Raw genomic sequence first — 25,134 nt, forward strand, 5'->3', positions numbered from 1 at the left:
GGTGTTCGGCAGCTCTACCTAATCCTACTCATTGGCGCTCGCTTAGGCTCATTATTTAAGAAGTCATGCAGAGACTTCTCTGTCCTGTCTCTAAGATAGTGGTAGTTATTATTAGTGAGTTAGTGGAATCACTGTGCCTTTCTTTTTTTGTAGCTCATACAGCCCCAACCCCAAGCAATTTTCCAGTGATGTATGCATGAATCTATACATTTAAAAAAACGCAGACTGAGTTAGCCCGTCAAAGGGGGTTGAGAGGCTGAGAGAATGAGATGAGAAGGAAAACTTATTTGTTACAATTTATTTCTAGATACAAAATGTAGTTAAGAAAATTTGGAATAGGGTTAGAAAATAAGGAATAGGTCCACGATACTAATAGGAGAAGAGATCTGGTTTAGAAAATTTAAATGTTACTGCGTGTGCCCCTCTTTGCCAAAATATTTTTGGGCAGATCAACTGTACCACTAATCTTTTTTTAAATGTTATTTTGTTTATTTCTGACATGAGCATTCAGAGGGAAGAGGAATACCACTGAGGCGCCTGTGGGTGAAGGAGCTGAAGACGACTTCCCGAGTGCTGCTGGAGATGACCCTGCTGGCCCAGTAAGTCCTCCTGTTGTTAATAATATTATTATTTCACTAAATGTTACCGCTCCAAATTTAGAATGATTTTTTTCCTTTTCACTGTGCCTGTCTTCTAATTTTTTCGAACTCGTCTTCAATCTATCTGTTTCCTTAATTCTTCTTATCCCTGCATTATCCTATTTACTTATTTTCTATATTTGAAGTTTCTTTACTTGACTTCAAACTATCTGTACAAGTCTGTCTGTAGCTTCCTTTTTCTTCTGCTTTGTCAGTAAGCTTTCCCTCTCCCCCTATATATATCTTGTGAACTGGTGGTACTGTAGGACTCAGAGAACCAGTTTTAGGTCAGGTACTCAACCGTGAAGACTGCATGCCAAATTAAGGTATTCTGCGCATGTTTGTTGAGAAAGCTTTCTTTTTCTCGCTCATGTTCAAACAGTAAAATGAGAGAGTAGCCATGGTTATGGTGGAACCCTAATGTTGTGTGCATATTACTATCATAGTATGCCAGCAGTTAATGACTGTGCAGCATGGCTGAAAGTATGAAGAGGACGGCCCAATACATTTGCCAGCTAGGACCATATGTCCTTCATTGACGAAATATTGCACCACATCATTGAGCTTCAAGAACACAGATTCATCATAGCTCTGCCCCTCCATTACAAAAAGTTTTGGTTGGCTTGTCTACCTGGCGTTTCAAACATTGCCGACCAACACAATGCCAACGTGAGGTTTTGAATTTTGATAGAAGATACTGTAATCCAAATGTAGTGATGTTTTATGGTTATAATTTTCTTTAAAAAAAATAGGAGCAGGCATATTTGGCATCTAAAATGTTTCATGTTTTTTCTAGCCGCACAGACCACCAGTGCTGGGGCCGGCTCCAAGAACGCCAGTGTAGGGGACATGGCAGCGGTCACTGAGCGGGGAGCCCCAGTGGCAGCAGGGATGGGCAGCAGTAAGTCACATTGCTTCCTTATTGACAAATAGAAATATACTCAGTGCAAAGGAGTTGACTTGTGAACTCCCTGCTTTGCTAATAGATACAGCTGGAGTTGAGTAGTTAAGTCCTCTTCTATCTCCAACTCAGCAGATGAAAGTTCATACATTAACTTTAACAATGATGGGTTGATGGGTTGATGGGAAAGGGATAACAGGGATGGAAGGAGAAAGGATGGGTGAAATGTATGTAATATAAGTGAAAGGATGCGTGGATGAAAGGATGCATATAGGTGGGTGAAGATGATAGGAATCTACATGGCTGAGTGAAGGATGGGTGAAAGGAATGCTTGTGTGGGTTAAAGGCAAAGCAGGATGTGTGAATGGGTGAAAGGATGCATGGGTGCCTAAATGGATGTTGGTGAAAGGTTCGTTAGGAGCTATGTTTGGATGGATTATTAAATGGATATCTAGGGATGGATGGTTTTCTATGGTGAAAGAGTGGATTGGAGAATGTAAAGCTTGGTGTACAGTTTTTTTATATCGATTTACATTATTATCGATTAAAAAATATAGAATGGACACAATATCGACTGGGCAGAATATAGACTACAAAAATATTGACTAGAATAGCAATAATATCGATTCCAAAATTTAGAATGGACAAAATATCGAATGGACAGAATATAGACAACAAAAACATCGATTTTGAGGTAAGTAAGTTAATATACATTTTTTAAAGTGTTTTTTATGTTACTATATGTGTGAAAAGTGTATATTTAATTTATAATTTATTTTAAATAATTAATTTTATGGTATTTTATTTTTGCGTAATATAAATCCGTAGCGGGTTTTGGGTTTATAGGGGAATAGGGTGGAAAGTAACTTAATTATAATTAATTAAATAAGTTCATTTATTTATTGGTATTTATTTTGAATACATTTTTAATTATTTATTATTGGTAATTAATAACAATTTAATTGGTAATTCATTTTAATTAATCGATTAATTGATAATTATGTTAATTATATTAATTTATTTTCTGTAGCAGGTTGTGGGTTTATAGGGGAATAGGGTGGGAAGTAATTTAAATACAATAATTAAATATGTTAATTTATTTATTGGTTTTTATTTTGATTTAACTTTTAATTAATTATTAATTGGTAATTATTTAAAATGTAATTGGTAATTAATTTTAATTAATTGATTAATTGGTAATTAATTAAAATAAAATTGGTAATTCATTGTTAATTAATTATTAATTGGTAAGTAATTAAAATATAATTGGTAATACATTTTAATGAATTGATTAAATGTTAATCATGTTAATTGTATTCATTTCTTTTCAGTAGTGGGTTGTGGGTTTTTAGGGGAATAGGGTGGGAAGTAATTTAATTATAAATAATTAAATTTTGTAATTTATTTATTGCTTATTTTTGTTGAAATACATTAATTTATTATAAATAACTAATAATTATTTTAATTTTTTTAATTGGTATTCATATTTAATTTATGTTCCCTACTGTTGCATTCTCAGGAGTGGGAATAGTAATTTATAGCCCTACGCTATCCAACGCTATCCCTACTGTTGCACTCATTGGAGTGGTAATAGTAATTTTTACCCCTACGCTATCCAATGCTTTCCCTAATGTTGCACTCTCTGGAGTGGGAATAGTAATTTTAACCCCTACGCTATCCAGCGCTTTCCCTACTGTTGCACTCACTGGAGTGGGAATAGTAATTTTTACCCCTACGCTATCCAACCCTTTTCCTACTGTTACACTCTCTGGAGTGGGAATAGTAATTTTAACTTCTACGCTATTCAGCGCTTTCCCTACTGTTGCACTCACTGGAGTGGGAATAGTCATTTTTACCCTCCCGCTATCCAACGCTTTCTCTACTGTTGCACTCTCTGGAGTGGGAATAGTAATTTTACCCCTACGCTATCCAACGCTTTCCCTACAGTTGCACTCATTGGAGTGGGAATAGTAATTTTTATCCCTACGCTAGCCAATGCTTTCCCTACTGTTGCACTCTCTGGAGTCGGAATAGTAATTTTAACCCCTACGCTATCCAGTGCTTTCCCTACTGTTGCACTCACTGGAGTGGGAATAGTAATTTTTACCCCTACGCTACCCAACCTTTTCCCTACTGTTGCGTCTCACTGGAGAGGGAATAGTAATTTTTACCCTCCCGCTATCCAACGCATTCTCTACTGTTGCACTCTCTGGAGTGGGAATAGTAATTTTTACCCCTAAGCTATCCAACGCTTTCCCTACAGTTGCACTCATTGGAGTGGGAATAGTATTTTTTATCCCTACGCTAGCCAATGCTTTCCCTACTGTTGCACTGTCTGGAGTGGGAATAGTAATTTTTACCCTCCCGATATCCAACGTTTTCCCTACTGTTGCACTCACTGGAGTGGGAATAGTAATTTTTATGCCTACGCTATCCAATGCTTTCCCTACTGTTGCACTCTATGGAGTGGGAATAGTAATTGTTATCCCTACGGTATCCAGCGCTTTCCCTACTGTTGCACCCTCTGGAGTGGGAATAGTAATTTTTATCCCTACGCTGTCCAACCCTTTCCCTACTGTTGCACTCTCTGGAGTGGGAATAGTAATTTTAACCTCTACGCTATCCAACGCTTTCCCTGCTGTTGCACTCACTGGAGTGGGAATATACATTTTTACCCTCCCGCTATCCAACGCTTTCCCTACTGTTGCACTCTCTGGAGTGGGAATAGTAATTTTTACCCCTACGCTATCCAATGCTTTCCATACTGTTGCACTCTCTGGAGTGGGAATAGTAATTTTTACCTCTACGCTATCCAACGCTTTCCCTTTTGTTGCACTCTCTGGAGTAGGAATAGTAATTCTTACCCTCCCGCTATCAAACGCTTTCCCTTCTGTTGCACTCACTGGAATGGGAATAGTAATGTTTACTGCTACACTATCCAATGTTTTTTCTACTGTTGTACTCACTGGAGTGGTAATAGTAAATGTAACCCTCTCGCTATCCTTAGGTAAATATATTGTATATTTTAATATTAATACTATATATATATATATTCGGTATGTTGTCGTCCCATCAACCAATTATACGGAAAAGACGAGGCAAATCCAATTTCTCGTGCGTGAAGATTTATTTCAAACCCTTCACCATTCTGCCATGACGCGTTTCGGCCTGGCGAGGCCTTGATCACATGACAGCGTCAAGGAGGCGGAATAGCAAATTTAAAGTGCACTGTGCCATTGAAAATCATAGACATAAAGGAAATACTTCATGACTTAGTGTCTTAACACAAACTAAAGTGCGTAGCAATCATTATAATCACAATTAGCAGCTTTTGCACATTATTCACACAATATAAAATGTGATTGATAATTGATTGACATTTGCAATTAAGAATAGTAATAAAACATAATAAATATTGCTCTAAAATGTTTTAAAATTATAAATATTCACTGTCATTGCAAATGCAAAAGACTAACCATCCCTACAACCATGGTAAAAAGCGTATGTGAACTACGGTTGGTCATTGCATAATATCAACGTATCCAACTAGTTTTAACACCGCATATTTACAGGGAGGCTAAAACCAATTCCGTCACTACTACAAGTGTGACCAGAAGGTCTATTAAGCCCAAGTGGGCAAACTCGGAATTATGTGCAAAATAACGCAAGTCATTTTAAATACATGAGTATGTCTATTGGCAATGGCATGTAAATAAAGTAATGTGAAATACATTTTTGAAAGTGAAGTAAAAGTGCTACCAGTGAATTTAACAAAATTAAATAGTGTGCTAAAATCTAATATGGACGGCATCATTTCATTGTAAATAGGCATAGATAAATAGTTTAGATGATGATTGACACTATTGCATATAAAATTACTCATGTTCAGTTACCACAATCAAATCAAAGATAGGTATAACAATCCTCGCTCGCATTAAGGCCGTTAGGTATTTTGGTGTCGAGCTGGATAATGTATCTCGTCTCAAGCTTACGTAGTTGGGCTTCACGGTCACCACCCCTTCTCTGAGGTGGCACTGTGTCAATTACATAATATTTGAGCCCACTAGTATTCTTCCCATGACACTCCTCAAAATGCCGCGCAATAGGGTATGCTGCGTCTACATTTACGATGGCTCTAAGGTGTTGCAGAATCCGTTTGTGCACCTGTGGCCTGGTGCTTCCCACGTACCTGAGGCCACAGGAGCATTCCAGAATGTATACAGCGTATTCGGTTCTGCAGTTCAGTTTGTGTCGAATCTGTATGGGGTCAGAGCCAAATGGGGTGGTGTATTCTTTCTTACTTATACCATTCTTGCAGGCTTTACAAATAAAGCATTTCAGAAAGCCCCTACTGCTATCAAGCCATGATATCTTAGCTCTGATTTCCGGGCTGCTAGAGACAAGACTATCACGCATAGATCTGGCCTTCCTATAGGTAATACTGGGAGTACTCTTCATTAAATGGCAAACAACCGGATCACAAGTAACGAGTGACCAATTGTTTTTCACAATCCTGTGAATGGCCTTATGTTGAGTACTGAAGCCAAAGATAATGCGTGTCTCATTATCAATTGCTTGGATTGGAGTACTGTCCACTATAGGGAACAATAACTGCTGCCTATCTTTGGAGTTGGCTCTGTTGATAGCTTTGGTCAGAATTTCATTGTTGTACCCTCGGCCGAGAAACCTGATCTGGCAATCTCTCTGGGCTTTGTGGCATTCCTCATCACTGCTGCAAATTCTCCTAATACGGAGCATCTCTCCATAGGGTATGCTCCGTATTAGGTGGGCTGGATGTTGGCTGGCAGCATGTAGGACGGAATTCCCTGCAGTGGGTTTCCAAAAAAGTCTAGTCTCCAAACTGCCATCAACTACTGCTATCTCAACATCCAGGAAGCTGACTGTCTCTGCGCTGATGCTGCTAGTAAACTGTAGATTTAAATTATTCACATTCAGTTGTTGTATGAATTCTGCAGCCACACTAGCGGATCCGTCCCAAATGAAGAGTAGGTCGTCAATATATCTTAACCACCTCTTAATTTTGGTGTTGACAATGGGACTAAAGTCAATGGCCAGGACCTGCTCCTCCCAATATCCCATGTGCAGGCAGGCATAGCTTGGGGAGAAGCAGGCCCCCATAGCTACACCCCTGATTTGCTGGAAAAGCTGGTTGGAAAACAAAAACACATTATTGTTGAGACATAAATTAATCATATCAATGATCATTTTGGAATGTTCATTTTGAATGATAGGTCTTTTGTTCAGATAGTATTGGATGGCTCTGGTACCGTCCCTGTGGACAATACTCGTATACAGGGATGTTACATCCATTGAAACAAGTAAATAACCTGGTTCCCATTTGAACGTTGACAATTTCCTCAACAAATCTCCAATATCTAATATGAAAGAAGATACATTTTTCACATGTTCTTGTAGGTAATAGTCAACGTATTTGCTTACATTTTCAAGGATGCTGTTTCTGGCTGAAATAATTGGCCTGCCAGGTGGTTGCAGTTTGTTCTTGTGTACTTTAGGAATAAAGTAAATCACAGGCATGGTCGGTTTATCATTCTTTAAAATTTATACTCGTCCATACTTAATAAACCTTTACTCCTCCAGGCCATCAGTTTTAGATAGATGTCATTGTGTGCCATTTGAACCTCATTCAAATTAGTCCTTTTGTAACATTCACGATCATTCAATTGTCCAAGGGCCACTTCCATGTACATTTTACGCGGCCACAGGACCACGTTACCTCCCTTGTCAGACTGTCTGACTACAATGTTGACATTAGTTTTTATTTTTCCTGATTAATTTGTGATACTCCAAATCTTTATAGTTTCTTCGTTTTGCAGCATTTGACACTTTCGTGTGCAGTAATTTCAATTCCTATACAACTTTATCATGAAAGGCGTCTAGGTTGTCCTTGATTATAAGAGGACAAAATTTGGATTTCGGCTTGAAGATACTAGGGGTCAGCGCTGGTGCCACATGTTGGCTAGGGGCTGGGGTGGCTGACAATTCCTCCTGTTGTAGATCGAATAATTCCTGTGTAAGGGCCCCTCCCATCTCAAAATCAGGATTAGTTGTAGAATCAGGCTCAGTTGTGACAGTGTTTTTATGTAAACAGTGATACTTTTTTAGTTTAATCTTCCGGACATATTTAAAAAGGTCTATTTTGGTACTGGCATTATCAAAATTGCCACGTGCACAATAAGACAAACCCAAGGAAAGTGTTGCAATTTCACTCGGGGTCAGCGTTATGTCCGTGAGGTTGATCACTGTATTGTTGTCATTTATTGGCTGGCCGGGTTCTGTTGCCACCCGCCGCGTTTCTTCTTTTGTTTCCTTCCGGCGTTTGGCTTTGCAGGCTTTTCTCCTTTCTGCACGTTTACTGTTGCTGTTTTGCCTGCGCCAGCATTTGCACCCCTGGCACTGGAGCGAAGTGTTTGTTTCCTGTCTTGTTGTACAACCTCTAGCTCCTGTGCCGGAGTCAGCCTGCGAAACCCCAACCGCTGTCCTCTAATTTGCTCACTGTCAGGTTCGCTGTCAATTGCAGAGCTTTCTCCTGAAATTGACGATGCATCAGTTTGGGCTTCACCTGTTGGTCTCACAATTGCCACTAGCTGCGGACTTTTGGTTATTTTTAAGGCTGTCGTATTTCTTGGCGAATGTAAAAATTTGACGGTGTTCATAGTCCAGCCTATCCCTTTGGAATTTATAGGCTTTACGTTTTTTAATTACATCTTCCTCCCGCCTTAATCTCGCAGTCATATCCTCACGATGCTTGTCAATTAGTGGAGAGCTTGGTAATTTATCAATTTCTGCATTGAGTCTATCAATTTCAGTGAGCAATTTCAATCTGTCGCTTTCAGCGTATTGAATTAGAATCTCAATTAGGCAACGCGACGAGTCCAAGTTACACTGAGCCCAATCCTTTAACATATTGGGGTCTGGGTTTTCATATGAAGGCGTCAGCATAATACGTAAGCCCCTCGGCACTCTTCCCATATATATACATATATATATATATATATATATATATATATATATTCACTGAAAAAACCATAGGTTTCACACCAGTTATAGTTAGCTGGAAATTTTACTGATATAAAACCATTGAAATTCCCACGTTATAGTTAGTCGGACTCACTATAACTTGCGCGTACAATGCACTGCTGATGACATCACTCATGACATCACTGATGAGACCATCCAGTGAATGTGTGTCTTTCTGAAAAATAAATTTGTTTTATATATGTATTTGTAAAGGTCGATGGAAGAATAAATGTTTAAATAAGTGTGTAAATGGATGTTTTTTTAAAAAAAATTGGTTGGGTAACTGGCATATTATGTGTATCTTAGTGAATACATATATTAGCGAGTATTGTTTAAATATTTAAATGTTTGTATCAGTGTTTCTCTTTGTGTATAAGTGGCTGCATGGGGTTGGTGACTGACTCACTGTTTGTATGTGTTTTGAAGACAGCATATGTGCAGGACTGTATGGGTGGATGAGTGTATATATGTGTGTGTTAGTGAGTGAATGACTGTCTCACTAGTGTCTTCATTAGTAACGACATATGTTTTAATCTAGTATATGTGAGTATTGATGTATATAAGTGAGTATAGTATATATAGTGAGAGATTGTAGGAGTTCCTGTGTAAATAAGTATGTGTTTCTATAAGTGATTGTTTAAGAGAGTAAGTATGGGTAAGTTTCCTTAGAAGTAAGGTGGCAGTGTGTGTATAAATGTATATGCAAAGAAATGGATGTTTAATAGTTTATTTGCATGTGTGAGTATGTGTGTGAGTAACTTTTGGATGATTGCTGATGTGTAACAGGATGTGTAGGTGTATCACTACATATGATGAGTGAGTATATGTATGAGTGACTATATAGAACTGTTGGTGAATGAGTGGATGTGTATATAGATGGTGGAATTACTGAATTGGTTGTTGTTACTGGTTTGGGTATCTCCATTTTTTAGAAAATGTTTGTTTCTATTTTTGAATATGTGTTTCAAGCGTTACATTACACTGAAATTAGGTCTGTCACTCTGTCACAAGGATGGTGTCATCAGTGATGTCATGAGTGATGTCATCAGCAGTGCATTGTACGCGCAAGTTATAGTGAGTCCGACTAACTATAACGTGGGAATTTCAATGGTTTTATATCAGTAAAATTTCCAGCTAACTATAACTGGTGTGAAACCTATGGTTTTTTCAGTGAATTTCATAGGTTTTTTAAATGCTAATTCCTAACTATAACTGGTGTGAAACCTATGGTTTTTTCAGTGAATTTCATAGGTTTTTTTAATGCTAATTCCTTTGTATATCGAGTTTCTAACCTTTTTTTTTTTACAATTTGCTGTTTTTTTTAAGTATTCATTTTTTTTATAATTTTTTTCTTTTGCGCTCTGGGTGCGCGCTCCTGGAAGCTTTCAGCTAAGCTCTCCTGTAAGCTTCTCCGAGAGCTCATCTGAAAGCGCACCCAGAGCGCAACTGTCGTTCGTGAAAAAAAAATATGAATGAAAAGTTAATAATAATGCAAAACATTTCGTACCATACAAATAAAATTTGTTTTTTTTAATATTGAAAATGATTATGCATTTCTATTAAAGATTGATGACGTCACTTCAGCGCACAACGTACGTGCCCTCGGAAGCGCCTACGTGCGCGGCTCCTAAACGCACGCAAAAGCGCCTACGATCGCGCCACGTGTGCGCCCCGGAAGCGCCTACGATCGCGCCACGTGTGCGCCCCGGAAGCGCCTACGATCGCGCAGCGTAAACGCACCCGGAAGTGCACCCGAGCGCGCAGCGTAAGCGCGTCGGGTCATGTGACCCTAAAATAACACTTTTCATTGGTTGCTAACAGTTTTTTTTTACAATGAATGAAATCCCCACCCATTTCCTTCACTTCTTCTTTCACTTTTGTGACTGAAAGACCTGCTTTTTTGCTGCTCCTTTTTTCTTGGTTCATCATGGCTGCCAGATCATCCAGCAGTGAAGATGACTTCATTGATGAAGAGCCACCTACCCCAAAGGTGAAGGGACATTTCATTTGGAAATTTTTTAAGTTTCCAGAAGGCCAGAAGAAGGTGAATGCACCAAAAGTAGAGTGCAGGATCTGCAAAAAGGTCCTGTCACGGGGTAACCCCCTAAAAAAATACTCTTTTGGCAACTTCACGATGATTCGCCATGTGGAGACCAGGCACCCCCAGAATTTTGCCCGAGAAAGTGTCAGGGCTCTGGCACAGGAGGTTCCCTCTACATCAACAGGAGGAGCAACTTCTTCTGGAAGAGACCAATCTCAGGGGCAGGTAGCAAACATCCAACCTGCATTCAACCATGGGGTCGTCAGATGCAGATACTGCAATCAACTCCTCACCTATGGGGAGCAAAGTGTCCTGCTCATGGTTCGGGCATTAGAGAACCATCACTGCCCTTCCCACCCCTAATTTTTTTCTTTTCTTTTTGCTCCTGTTGAGCAGTTTCTATTCCCTGTTTTTGTTCCTCTTCAGTTAAAAGAAGAAAACCAAAAGTTCTTTTCAGAACTACCTCCAATTCTCATCAAAGAGCTATAATCTTAAAAAATGAAGAGTAAGTGAAATATAGTGCATTGATAATTGAAAGGAGAATGAGTAAGAAAGAACAGAAAGGTATGAGAGGTGAAAGGAAGTGAAGTAGGAGGACTGAAAGAAGGTGAGTGTTAGAAAAGAAATTTATGACACAGTGAATAAACTGGAGGCCTCATTTCTGAAAAGTGACGCATCGCTACGTGAAAATAGCGATGCGTCACTTATCTGGACGCACTCCTTATGACATTCCACATATGTCATATTTAATATATGACTAATCAATTCGCAAGGAGTTACAGATATGTCAGTATTTCTGACATATCTCTAAACACAAAAGTAACGTATTGCAGGAGTGCGTCACAAAAGTGACGCAACTCCAGTAATGTGTCCTTTCACATGGAAAAAGCACCATGTGAAAGGTTTGCTGAGAAGCAGGCGCAAGATTTTGGCGCAACTGCATCCTAAAAGTGACGCACTGCGTCATTATTACCAAGCTTTTTGCAAGGAACACCCCCTCTGCATGCATTATACCTGACACTATTTTTTAAAAAGTGACGCATCTAGGTACATGGGTCACTTTTTAAAACTCTGCGCCATATTGTATCTGCATCAGGTATAATGTATGCAGAGGGGGCAATCCCTCGCAAAAAGCTTGGTAATAACAACGTACTGAAATCTATGAGATTTCCCTGCGTCATTTTTTGGATGCTATTGCGTCAAAATTTTGCGCCGGCCTCGCATCACTTTTATGTTTACACATATGTCAGAAATACTGACGTATCTGTAACTCCTTGCAACATGATTCGTCATACATTAAATATGACACATCTGGAATGTCATAAGGACTGTGTACAGAAAAGTGACGCATCACACCAACAGTGTAATAAAATGTGCCTCGTTGCACTATATTTAAAGGATGCAACAGCATCCTAAAAGTGACGCAGTGAAATCTCAAACATTTCACTGCGTCGCTATTACAAAGCTTTTTGTGGGGGAACACCCCCTCTGCATACATTATACCTGACGCTATTTTTAAAAAGTGACGCATCTAGGTACATGGGTCACTTTTTAAAACTCTGCGCCATATTGTATCTGCAACATGATTCGTCATACATTAAATATGACACATCTGGAACGTCATAAGGAGTGCGCACAGAAAAGTGACGCATAACACCAGCAGTGTAATAAAATGTACCTCGTTGCACTATATTTAAAAAGTGACGCATCTAGATAGATGCGTCACTTTTTGAATATTGCATAACAATGCGCATTTTTTTACACCGCTGGTGCGTCACAAAAATTGACGCACAGGAAGCGCAAAACTAACAGCGCAAGGCCTTCATAAATATAGTCCTGGATTTAGGGGGTCAGAGGGGGTCTACTCTTCCCCCTTATGATCCAATCAGCTTCCTGCGCGCAAGTCGCTCGTCGCGCCTGGAGCGCTCTCCCGTGCGCGCACGGGAGAGCGCATATTCCCGCGCAAAACGAAAAAAAAATTTTAATGCCCTGCAGGACCCTATTTTAGTCCCTACATCAAACCTAGGGGGTCAGAGGGGGTCTACTCTTCCCCCTTATGGTCATTTGCCCCTTTTTTTTTCAAACCCCTTCTGTCTCGATTTTACCGAGACACAAGATGGCGGCCGCTCCGCACTGTTTAGAATGTTTACAGACAACTGAGATCCAATCAGCTTCCTGCGCGCAAGTCGCGTGTCGCGCCTGGAGCGCACTCCCGTGCGCGCACGGGAGCGCGGCTATAGATATATATATTTTTTTGAACCTTAATTACTTAAAATCCACTGGAGCACATATCTTGAGACATAGCAAAGGCACATCGGGCTACCAGTCCCTACAATTTTGCCAAGTTTGGTGGAAATCCATTCAGCCGTTCGGGCTAAAAGTGAAATCGACCGCCCTATGGAAATTAACATGGGGAAAACGCGTTTTGGGACCCCCCTTTTATCTCGGCCCCCGCTTGACGAATCCCCCCCAAACTTTCAGGGAAGGACCGGACCGCCATGAGACCATTTTCCTGAAAATTTCAGGCAGATTCGTCAACCGGCGCCAAAGTTATTCAAAATAGAATGTTGAGATTTAACATTGAAAATTATCCTAACTATAACTACCTACTGGCGACCGCCAGTAGGTAATATATATATATATATATATATATATATATATGTATATATATATATTATACCTTTCCCTGGTATACCACGATTTTTCATCAAAAAACCAGTGCCGAGGCCCAAATGGTGCTTGATGTTAGTATTTATTTGGCTCACGAACAAAACCCAACGCGTTTCGAAGCCAAGCTTCTTGCTCACGGGTAACATTACTTAAAGCGGCCATTCTATTTAAAGTGACATGATACAAAATAACGTGCACGTGTTTGCAAGGACATGAAAGAAATACTTTGCTACAATGTTTTCTTTTCTTTTTTTTTTTTTTTTTTTTCTTTTTTCACTTTGTAACATCTCTTCAGAGGCCAGCACAGGGAAAGTTCTTATCGCCGCTCTACTCCCACAGCAATGCTGAATTAATTAGCCTCCGGTGTGCTGTGATGGTCACGTTTTTACCACAACCCAGCAGGGGGGTAACGTCCCATCTGTATTGGCGCTGGAAGCAGCAGGACTTAAGCACACTGTACACCGTCTGGGGCCCGTTGGAGGGCTAATCAAACAATCCTAAATTGAGGCACAGGGACGGGACCCATTGGAGGGTTAACACTGCCTACAAAGACTCCACTTCCCAGCATGCAGTTGTGGTAAAAACGTGGCCATCACAGCACACCGGAGGATAATTAATTAAGCATTGCTGTGGGAGTAGAGCGGCGATAAGAACTTTCCCTGTGCTGGCCTCTGAAGAGATGCACAAAGGCATCGAAACGCGTCAGGCCGAAGGATACAGCAACTGGAGGGCATACAATGTGCTTGCAAATAAAGGTTTGTGACCAAACTTCCAGCGGTGTGCGGCTTCAAAGCCCTGAGCTTTGTTTTGGACATATATATATATATATATATATATATATATATATATATATATATATATATATATATATATATATATATATATATATATATGGACGCTCGCGTGTAGAGACACAGCCACACTCGCGGGGAGAAACTTGAACTCGCCTATCTTGCCTCAGCATTAAGCATGAGCGGATTTTGCGGATTGGCAATCCGCGAATTTGCGGATTTGCAAACTCGCAATCCGCAAAATCCGCGAATTTCCGCGAATTTGCGGATTTTTTTTTTTTTTTGTGTTCGCCCGTGTTTCTGCCAGTTCGCGAGGGTTTTTACAATTTCGCAATTTGCGAACTTACCTGTCGGGTCGCAAGTTTTGCGAACTTGTTGTTTCTACGTGTCCAACCTGTTTGGGACACTCTTCTTCATCACTGCCACTCTCTGTCACCACTGCCACTCTCTGACTACTCATGCCACCCTCTGGCCCACCCATGCCACCCTCTGTTTCATCACCACACCCTCTGGTTGTCCAGTGTACATTATTTTCGGCAAAGCAAAGCACACCTTCCCTGCCTCAAGTGACCTGAATTAATTTGGGGCTGATTAATGTGTCACAGAATATTTTTTTAGCTGGCACCTGCTTCCTTAGTGCGCCCTGATTAGTGATCTTTTGCACTTGCTAAGTGCTTTCATTGTTGCAAAATTAGTTACAACACCTGCCCTGCCCCAACTGACAATAATGAATTAGGGGCTGATTAATGGATTTTAACTTCCAGCCTGGCTCCTGCTTGTCTCCCTTAGCTGTAATTCAGGACCTTTGTGGCATATGTGTAACTATTCTGAGGTTCAGAGCAGGGTCACATAATAGTTGCAACTGGCAACTGAACTCTGGAGGGGCCCCTCAGGAAGCACTACAGGAAATGGCTACTAATGATGTGCCTGAACTTTTGAACCTGGTAAGTAGTTACTTTCAGTTTTGCTTAGATCATATTTCTGCAATTTCGCACTTATTCGCGGGGCGCGAACTCACGCGAACAGTGCGAGCAGTGCGAGCAAAATCCGCTGCTCGCGGATTTGCGGATTTTTCAGGAAATTCGCAAATCTCGCGGATTGCGGATTTCCCGAAAATCCGCAAAATCCGCGAGCGGAACGGATTTTCCGCCCATGCCTACTCAGCATGCTTGAATAGCTGAGGAGCTCAAGAGAAAGTGATTCAGTCCCATTTCGCCGTGGAATTCCTGACGCGTTTCGAAGGCTCCCGCCTTCTCTTCAGAGGATTTGGCGAACTGATGATGGGAATGCAGGTACCAGCCCTGGTAATAATCATGGCACGCCCCTAGTGGGCAGTCCAAATGTCCCAGTGCCTGATGGGACTGGTAGTCCTGTTTAGTCTTGGCGCCCCATCTGTGGATCAAGGCGGACGAGTGGTCTCCCCTCGCCAACCAGGCAACCTCACGGTAGTGGAGTAGCAGACGGATATATGCCCGTCAGACTAGCAAGCTGGATGCTTACCCTAGTCGGCTCCTACCCTGAGGCTGCTTGGCGGTGCTCAGCGTGTGTGCAGGGACACTGCTCGCTCGTTTTCCATCATGGCGCTGCTGCACTCTTCTGGCGGGTGCGGTAAAGGATGGTGATGGTTCCATCCACATATGGACGCTCGCGTGTAGAGACACAGCCACACTCGCGGGGAGAAACTTGAACTCGCCTATCTTGCCTCAGCATGCTTGAATAGCTGAGGAGCTCAAGAGAAAGTGATTCAGTCCCATTTCGCCGTGGAATTCCTGACGCGTTTCGAAGGCTCCCGCCTTCTCTTCAGAGGATTTGGCGAACTGATGATGGGAATGCAGGTACCAGCCCTGGTAATAATCATGGCACGCCCCTAGTGGGCAGTCCAAATGTCCCAGTGCCTGATGGGACTGGTAGTCCTGTTTAGTCTTGGCGCCCCATCTGTGGATCAAGGCGGACGAGTGGTCTCCCCTCGCCAACCAGGCAACCTCACGGTAGTGGAGTAGCAGACGGATATATGCCCGTCAGACTAGCAAGCTGGATGCTTACCCTAGTCGGCTCCTACCCTGAGGCTGCTTGGCGGTGCTCAGCGTGTGTGCAGGGACACTGCTCGCTCGTTTTCCATCATGGCGCTGCTGCACTCTTCTGGCGGGTGCGGTAAAGGATGGTGATGGTTCCATCCACATATGGACGCTCGCGTGTAGAGACACAGCCACACTCGCGGGGAGAAACTTGAACTCGCCTATCTTGCCTCAGCATGCTTGAATAGCTGAGGAGCTCAAGAGAAAGTGATTCAGTCCCATTTCGCCGTGGAATTCCTGACGCGTTTCGAAGGCTCCCGCCTTCTCTTCAGAGGATTTGGCGAACTGATGATGGGAATGCAGGTACCAGCCCTGGTAATAATCATGGCACGCCCCTAGTGGGCAGTCCAAATGTCCCAGTGCCTGATGGGACTGGTAGTCCTGTTTAGTCTTGGCGCCCCATCTGTGGATCAAGGCGGACGAGTGGTCTCCCCTCGCCAACCAGGCAACCTCACGGTAGTGGAGTAGCAGACGGATATATGCCCGTCAGACTAGCAAGCTGGATGCTTACCCTAGTCGGCTCCTACCCTGAGGCTGCTTGGCGGTGCTCAGCATGTGTGCAGGGACACTGCTCGCTCGTTTTCCATCATGGCGCTGCTGCACTCTTCTGGCGGGTGCGGTAAAGGATGGTGATGGTTCCATCCACATATGGACGCTCGCGTGTAGAGACACAGCCACACTCGCGGGGAGAAACTTGAACTCGCCTATCTTGCCTCAGCATGCTTGAATAGCTGAGGAGCTCAAGAGAAAGTGATTCAGTCCCATTTCGCCGTGGAATTCCTGACGCGTTTCGAAGGCTCCCGCCTTCTCTTCAGAGGATTTGGCGAACTGATGATGGGAATGCAGGTACCAGCCCTGGTAATAATCATGGCACGCCCCTAGTGGGCAGTCCAAATGTCCCAGTGCCTGATGGGACTGGTAGTCCTGTTTAGTCTTGGCGCCCCATCTGTGGATCAAGGCGGACGAGTGGTCTCCCCTCGCCAACCAGGCAACCTCACGGTAGTGGAGTAGCAGACGGATATATGCCCGTCAGACTAGCAAGCTGGATGCTTACCCTAGTCGGCTCCTACCCTGAGGCTGCTTGGCGGTGCTCAGCGTGTGTGCAGGGACACTGCTCGCTCGTTTTCCATCATGGCGCTGCTGCACTCTTCTGGCGGGTGCGGTAAAGGATGGTGATGGTTCCATCCACATATGGACGCTCGCGTGTAGAGACACAGCCACACTCGCGGGGAGAAACTTGAACTCGCCTATCTTGCCTCAGCATGCTTTAATAGCTGAGGAGCTCAAGAGAAAGTGATTCAGTCCCATTTCGCCGTGGAATTCCTGACGCGTTTCGAAGGCTCCCGCCTTCTCTTCAGAGGATTTGGCGAACTGATGATGGGAATGCAGGTACCAGCCCTGGTAATAATCATGGCACGCCCCTAGTGGGCAGTCCAAATGTCCCAGTGCCTGATGGGACTGGTAGTCCTGTTTAGTCTTGGCGCCCCATCTGTGTATCAAGGCGGACGAGTGGTCTCCCCTCGCCAACCAGGCAACCTCACGGTAGTGGAGTAGCAGACGGATATATGCCCGTCAGACTAGCAAGCTGGATGCTTACCCTAGTCGGCTCCTACCCTGAGGCTGCTTGGCGGTGCTCAGCGTGTGTGCAGGGACACTGCTCGCTCGTTTTCCATCATGGCGCTGCTGCACTCTTCTGGCGGGTGCGGTAAAGGATGGTGATGGTTCCATCCACATATGGACGCTCGCGTGTAGAGACACAGCCACACTCGCGGGGAGAAACTTGAACTCGCCTATCTTGCCTCAGCATGCTTGAATAGCTGAGGAGCTCAAGAGAAAGTGATTCAGTCCCATTTCGCCGTGGAATTCCTGACGCGTTTCGAAGGCTCCCGCCTTCTCTTCAGAGGATTTGGCGAACTGATGATGGGAATGCAGGTACCAGCCCTGGTAATAATCATGGCACGCCCCTAGTGGGCAGTCCAAATGTCCCAGTGCCTGATGGGACTGGTAGTCCTGTTTAGTCTTGGCGCCCCATCTGTGGATCAAGGCGGACGAGTGGTCTCCCCTCGCCAACCAGGCAACCTCACGGTAGTTGAGTAGCAGACGGATATATGCCCGTCAGACTAGCAAGCTGGATGCTTACCCTAGTCGGCTCCTACCCTGAGGCTGCTTGGCGGTGCTCAGCGTGTGTGCAGGGACACTGCTCGCTCGTTTTCCATCATGGCGCTGCTGCACTCTTCTGGCGGGTGCGGTAAAGGATGGTGATGGTTCCATCCACATATGGACGCTCGCGTGTAGAGACACAGCCACACTCGCGGGGAGAAACTTGAACTCGCCTATCTTGCCTCAGCATGCTTGAATAGCTGAGGAGCTCAAGAGAAAGTGATTCAGTCCCATTTCGCCGTGGAATTCCTGACGCGTTTCGAAGGCTCCCGCCTTCTCTTCAGAGGATTTGGCGAACTGATGATGGGAATGCAGGTACCAGCCCTGGTAATAATCATGGCACGCCCCTAGTGGGCAGTCCAAATGTCCCAGTGCCTGATGGGACTGGTAGTCCTGTTTAGTCTTGGCGCCCCATCTGTGGATCAAGGCGGACGAGTGGTCTCCCCTCGCCAACCAGGCAACCTCACGGTAGTGGAGTAGCAGACGGATATAGGCCCGTCAGACACACACATATATATATATATATATATGTGTGTGTGTGTGTATTTATTATATATATTTTAATTATATTAAATATTTATTAGTTTTAATGTTATTTAAGTATTTTAAGTATTTTGTAAGTTAATTATATTTATTATTTCATTAATTTTAAATTACTTTTAACTATTTTAAAAACTCAATATTTTGACTATCTATATTTTTTACATCAATATTTTTGATTCAATATTTTTGTACTTACCTGTTTGGAGATAGGAAGTCGATATTTTGGCATTCTATTTTTTTAACTTGATATTTTTGTATATCGATATTTTTGACATCGATATTGTGTCAGTGATCCGTAAAGCTCCAGTGGTGCATATCAAAGCTAAGGGCTCCATTAGGATGACGGGCGGACTTTGCCCACCCGTCATCCCATCGTAAATCGGGACCGCCCGCCCAAGGGGCGGGGGTCCCGACATTGGCATTAGGATGCGCCAGCCACAGTGGCGGGCGCATTCCTCAAATTAACATTGTGGCGGGCGGTGCTCACTGCACCGCCCGCCACAATGTTAATAGCAAACGCACGCATTTGCATAATCGAAGCGGCAGGCACCTCGCGGTGCCTGCCGCTGCGATTATGCAAATGCAGGAGGGTACCACAGGTACCCCCCCGTGTGCCACCCCCCCTTTGGCTGTCACTCTGGGGGCCCACAGGGGCCCCCCAGAGTGAACACCGCATGCCTTTCAGGCATTGATAAATGCCTATTCTAATATGGCTGGCGGTGTCTGATAGACACCGCCACCATGTTATCCCTTTTCCGCCCGGCCGCAAGGCGACCCGGGCGGAAAACAGGCGGGCGGTGTTTCCCACCGCTGCGGTCCCCTCCGCCATCGTAATATGGCGGGGGGAATGCAGGGAAGGATGTCGGGCGGATTGCCTCTGCCAGGGTGGCGGTGGCCACCGCTACCCTGGCGGAGGATATCCGCCCGACATCCTAATGGAGCCCTAAGGGTGACGATTAAGAATTCTAGAAAAACAATGTAATGATGAACGGATAATTGCTTGACTTTTGTGGATGGGATAGTATGTTACGAACGTGCCAAAGCTATATCCCTTTCCTTAATCCGTTCCCTATACTGCAGTACATTGCTTTTCCCACTGTCTACATACAGCAGATAGGATGTCCACATGATTGATTTATTTTATACGTGACCTATATTATTCATATTATTCATCTGCTTTGTATTCAGGGTAAAATTGAAAGGCATTTTGGAGAGTAGCAAGGCCATTGGAATAAGATAATTGTCTATTACAATGGCCCCAGTTGCAGACTGCAGAGATAAGCAAAGTATGACTAAGAATGAGTACAACTAGGCCGCCAGCTAAGGCATACCTCCATTAATTCATTTAGCACAACAAGTGAAAGAATAATTGTACTCCATAATGCGCAATGCCTTTCTCATTATTTGGGAGGTAATTTATTTGTATTTTTCCACACAAAGTGTCTGTTTAGTTACTTTTTACTAGGAAATCCTTCAAAAGAAAAAAACAGCAGTTTTTAACTGGTGTACTGTTATGTTTATTCTGTCTTAAATCCTTTCAAACAGTTAGTGCATTTGTCTTTTGCCTTTAGTTTTATGAGAGTCATGAGCGGGTAATGTCTGTGTCTCTAATCACATCAATTCGAATGACCCTAGGAGACCATCAATGTACTACTACTGTGCGACCTACTACATAATTTTAAACACGTTTTTTTGCACAGAGCATTGTTTACAATTTATTTTGGACTTTCTAGCTGTGGCTGCAAAAGCTGAAGGTGATTAGGACCGAGTACCAGCGGCTGGAGGCCCTGGAGGAGGAGGAAGAGGAGAATGCAGCTCCAGCTTCTTCTCAATCATCATTCACTGCTGCCCCCCACTCAGACAGCAATTTACTATGCCAAGTCCTTTTAAGGCTGGCATGGATAGATGCCCAGCAGAGTCAAATGGAGAGGCACCGTACTGAGCTCATAAGCCTGGCCCAGCATGTCTTGTAGTGCCCTCTGCCTCTGTTTTAACTTTTGTTCTTGTGGGTGGGTCTTGGTTGTTGTTGTGGATGGAGTGAGTGGGGATGTGGGCATTGAGATCAGGGCTGTTATAGTTTGGACTACTTTTCTTCCAGCCAGTAGGCATTTTGGTTGGAAAATGATTAGGGACAGGGATATTTCATTTGTTTGAGATGAGGGGTGGGACAGTTGTTGTGGCGGGTTTAAGGGGTGGGTTTTTTATTTTTTGGGTTAAATAATAAATATATATTTTACATTATTTATGCCTCAAATCCAGGTTTTTGGGGGTGTTTTACTTTTCGCTGCTGCCTTTCAGCACAACAACAACTAGGTATGTGCTATGCCTATGTGGTACCCTTATCCTACTATTCTTCTAGTCTCTGATGTCCGCAACTATATTGACCACTAAGGGAGGGTAAACATTGCCTTTATTGTCTACAACTTAGTAGAACAATGAAAAATAGTTCTCTTACAAATAGATAAAGCGAGGGCTGCAGGGTTTCCCAAGGTTCCATGTTGGTGGTAGTAGTAGCAGGCTAGCACATTAACAACAGTGAAGAAATCAGAAGTGAGGTTCCACTCCCACCTAGATGAAATCTAGCTGTAGGATTTTAATCAGAGGTTTTATTAATCGCAGGAAACTAAATTGAAATAAAAACTGAGTTTGTGATTTAAATATTATTATATCATAGCTTTACAAAATTACAAGCAATTGAGACTAGATACTGCACATCAAAGAATATCTGATAGGGAAAATATATCATGCAATATTATGTTATTCAGAGGAATGGTTTGATGAGCTAGTATTTAAAGTAAAACAAAATTGTCACTTGAATTATGAAGAGGACTAAAATTCTGTTGTGGACATGGTTATTGGTTAAGCGTTTACGTAATGCAACACACAATCCCTGAATGATGATGGTGCTGTGGAATGATGTTCTTCAGTATCTGAAATATCGATCACTTTTATGCTTGAGTGCGTATATGGGGCCAGTGTGGACTATTTTTCGGTAATAGAAATCGAACAGAAAATCCTGCACTGAGTTGGTGTTGCTTTCACCACATCCACCCCACCAAGTGTGTGATCAATTAATGGTGTAAATTATAAAGTAAACACAAGGAGATGATGGACGGAGCGCTGAAACTTTCAGACACTCACCCCCAGTCACAGATCTGGGTTGAATCCGTCACCGTTCTTTAGCGCATTTTGCCACCTCAGTTCAGACCCAGCTATATGCAAATCAGTCTTGACCCTGTGCCTCATGGGAACAGTCCAGCCCGAACTGCCAAGCCAGGTCTTCCCTGAACCGTTAACAAGCATCCTGGGACTGGTTTTGGGGTAACGCCCCTCTTCAGCCAGGCTAGCTTGAATCCAGTGGCAAAGTGAGCAAGGAACCCATGTCTGGGCATACCCTGCCAACTTAGGGCGAACAAAGCAAACACAAGGAGATGATGGACGGAGCTCTGAAACCTTTCAGACACTCACCCTAGTCACAGATCTGGGTTACATCCATCACCGTTCTTTAGCTCACTGTGCCACCTCAGTTCAGACCCAGCTATATGCAAATCAGTCTTGACCCTGTACCTCATGGGAACAGTCCAGCCTGAACTGCCAAGCCAGGTCTTTCCTGAACTGGAAACAAGATTCCTGGGACCGGTTTCGGGGTAACACCCCTCTTTAGCCAGGCTAGCTTGACTCCAGAGGTAAATTATGAAGTGAAACTTCAATACATCACCCAGCCCAGGGGAAGAGGGTTAGAGGTTTGATGAATGAATGGGGAAGGGGATTTGGAGAAAGGTGTTAAAAAGACAAACACTTCATCTGGGCAATGAGCAGTCAACCATAATCAATCTGTTGTGGGAGGGAAAGGAAACAGAGGAATGACTATGACACAGTTAACTTAAATGCAATGCAAACCAAACAGTCCATTAGCCCCAGAGAGACCCAAGTTATATTATTATATATCTAAATGTTCTGGCACTTAGGTTTGATATATAGTAAAAATACAAATTATGCAGGAGTAAAGAGAACAACACACACAGTTCTATAAATGATTTTTTGTTTACCAGTCATACTGTATTGCCAAATTGGGAGGTGCCTCTTCATTCTTCTTGGATTGTTCATCAACATTGGGTGCTTGGCTGATGCAGTCCAGTATGATGCTTTTGCTTTGTAGTGCAGGAGAAGAGAAGGCCTGCGGATTGTAAAACATAAATTATATTGTAGAATCAAGGAGAAGGACAGAAGTGCACTAAGAAGACTCAGAGCAGGGCAAGAGAGAAGAATATTCCTTTTGCAAGCATTCATTTTATGACTGATGTGCGATTAATTATGTGAGAGCAATTATGTGAGAGCAATTACAACAACCAACAATCACTGACGAGAGGCCACATGTATCAGGCTGAACACAGTTGCAACTGTCATGATCATCATCATAATATGCAGCCTACCGTGTGCATAAAGTGATAATCACCAATTGTCAGTCTCGAGTTACCTACAATAATGGGCTCCCACCCAACCACCACCTAGTTTGAGCCAGCGAGCACACACTCAGCAACATTGATGTTCTCAAATCTTCTTTCTTCTGGTAGTTGTTGAAGTAGTCACACCCTGAGCCCTTCCATAATCCTCCTGACTCCAAATACCATGTCCAACTCCGTCCTGACCGAGTCCTGACTCAAATTCTATAGATCGACCTGTAGTGCAATGCTGTTGATGAAAAACAAGAGAAATATTGAGTGATTTTTTGTGTAGACTAGATTTGTGTTTGTTCGTTAAAGGGACTGGTCGGGTCATTGAGGAGTGTGAAGCAGAAAATAAAGTAGTGTGGACCCGGCAAACAAATCTTGCTAAGTGTCAATGGGGAAGGAAAACATCACCTGCAGGAAAACAATTATCACCCGTTGTTAGGCCATCAACATTGCAAATTATCACAATCAAGCATAATAGTTATAGTTAAATACCTAGTTTCACTGCCAACCACCACATGAATCATCTCAACATACTCACAAACAACTAATATATATCAATCTTTGGTGTGTGCATGCCATTTACCTGTTCTAATTCAAGCACGATGACGGTGATATATTGCCAATCCTCTTTATTTCACAACACACTCATTGGCAAGTCTTATCAGTCAAATAATATGGGGCAGTCCAGCTAGGTGAATAAAGAAAGGATAGAGGCAGGCACATTGTCTCTCCAATGCCCTTGAGGGGTTAAAGGGGGCTTCTTCACTTCATACTGGTCCAACTCCAATCAAGCAATACAATGTGTCAAAAACGGTTGGGCTGCATTAGTCAGTGAGACGCAAATAAACAAAATAATACAGCTCTCTTTTTTTGTCATCAAAGCAGGTTGGTGGTCCAGGCTAATAGCCAAGGAAGTAGAGTTTGTCCTGAAACTCAGGTGGTTCGCCCAGAAGTTGGCCAGCTAACACACTACCACAATGACCTGAGTCTGACCATTTACTTTCCTCCTTTTCCTGGCCACACCTTCAACTATGGTGTAATTTGGTGGTATAAATTACTCATTAATTTTGAGCATGGTTAATATCTCCTCATTTTGGGGCGAGAGACACGTCCTTCTCACTGTGACAACTGCTCCAGCTGCACTGAAGACACACTCAGTGAACACAGTGGCTACTGGGCAAGCCAAATATTTTATTGCCAGCCTGCTGAGCACTGCCATTGGTGGCTCTTCCAATACCAATATATCAATGGGCTTTGATCAAGATAGATCTCTGTTGGGTCATCTAGATAGGCTTGCAGCATCCTCTCAATAATCATTAGTGCCCAACCTTGCTCAGCCTCTTTTGCCTACGCTTCTGCACTGGTCCTAAGCCCTGCATTTAGAAACCAATCAAAAGCAGATTTTGGGGCTGATGTTCCAGTTCCTGTTGTTCCTGGTGTGCTTGTTGTTGGCTTTGGCTGTTGTGAGCCACAGCACTGCCCTCAGGCTCTGAAGTTGAAGGCTGCACTGCAGAACTTGTATCCTTGAGGAGTGGGACTCTAATTCCCAGCCGTTCTTTTTCTAGGTCACAGGCTTAATCAGCAATCCACATCTGGTAGTTTGAAACATCACCATCTGAAAAAGGAATGAAAGTGGCTAGTAATTGTTCGTACTGTGAATCAAGAATTGTGGCACACATGTAATGTTTGGCTGACACACTGTCTCTTTGCACTCTTATATTAACAGATAAGCGAATGATTAAGCTCACCACCAATTTTGTCCACACCTGCATACATTTCAGACATCTTCTTTAGCTGTCCCT

This window comes from Lissotriton vulgaris, chromosome 4_1 (assembly GCF_964263255.1).
Source record: "Lissotriton vulgaris chromosome 4_1, aLisVul1.2, whole genome shotgun sequence".
Classification (NCBI taxonomy): Eukaryota; Metazoa; Chordata; class Amphibia; order Caudata; family Salamandridae; genus Lissotriton; species Lissotriton vulgaris.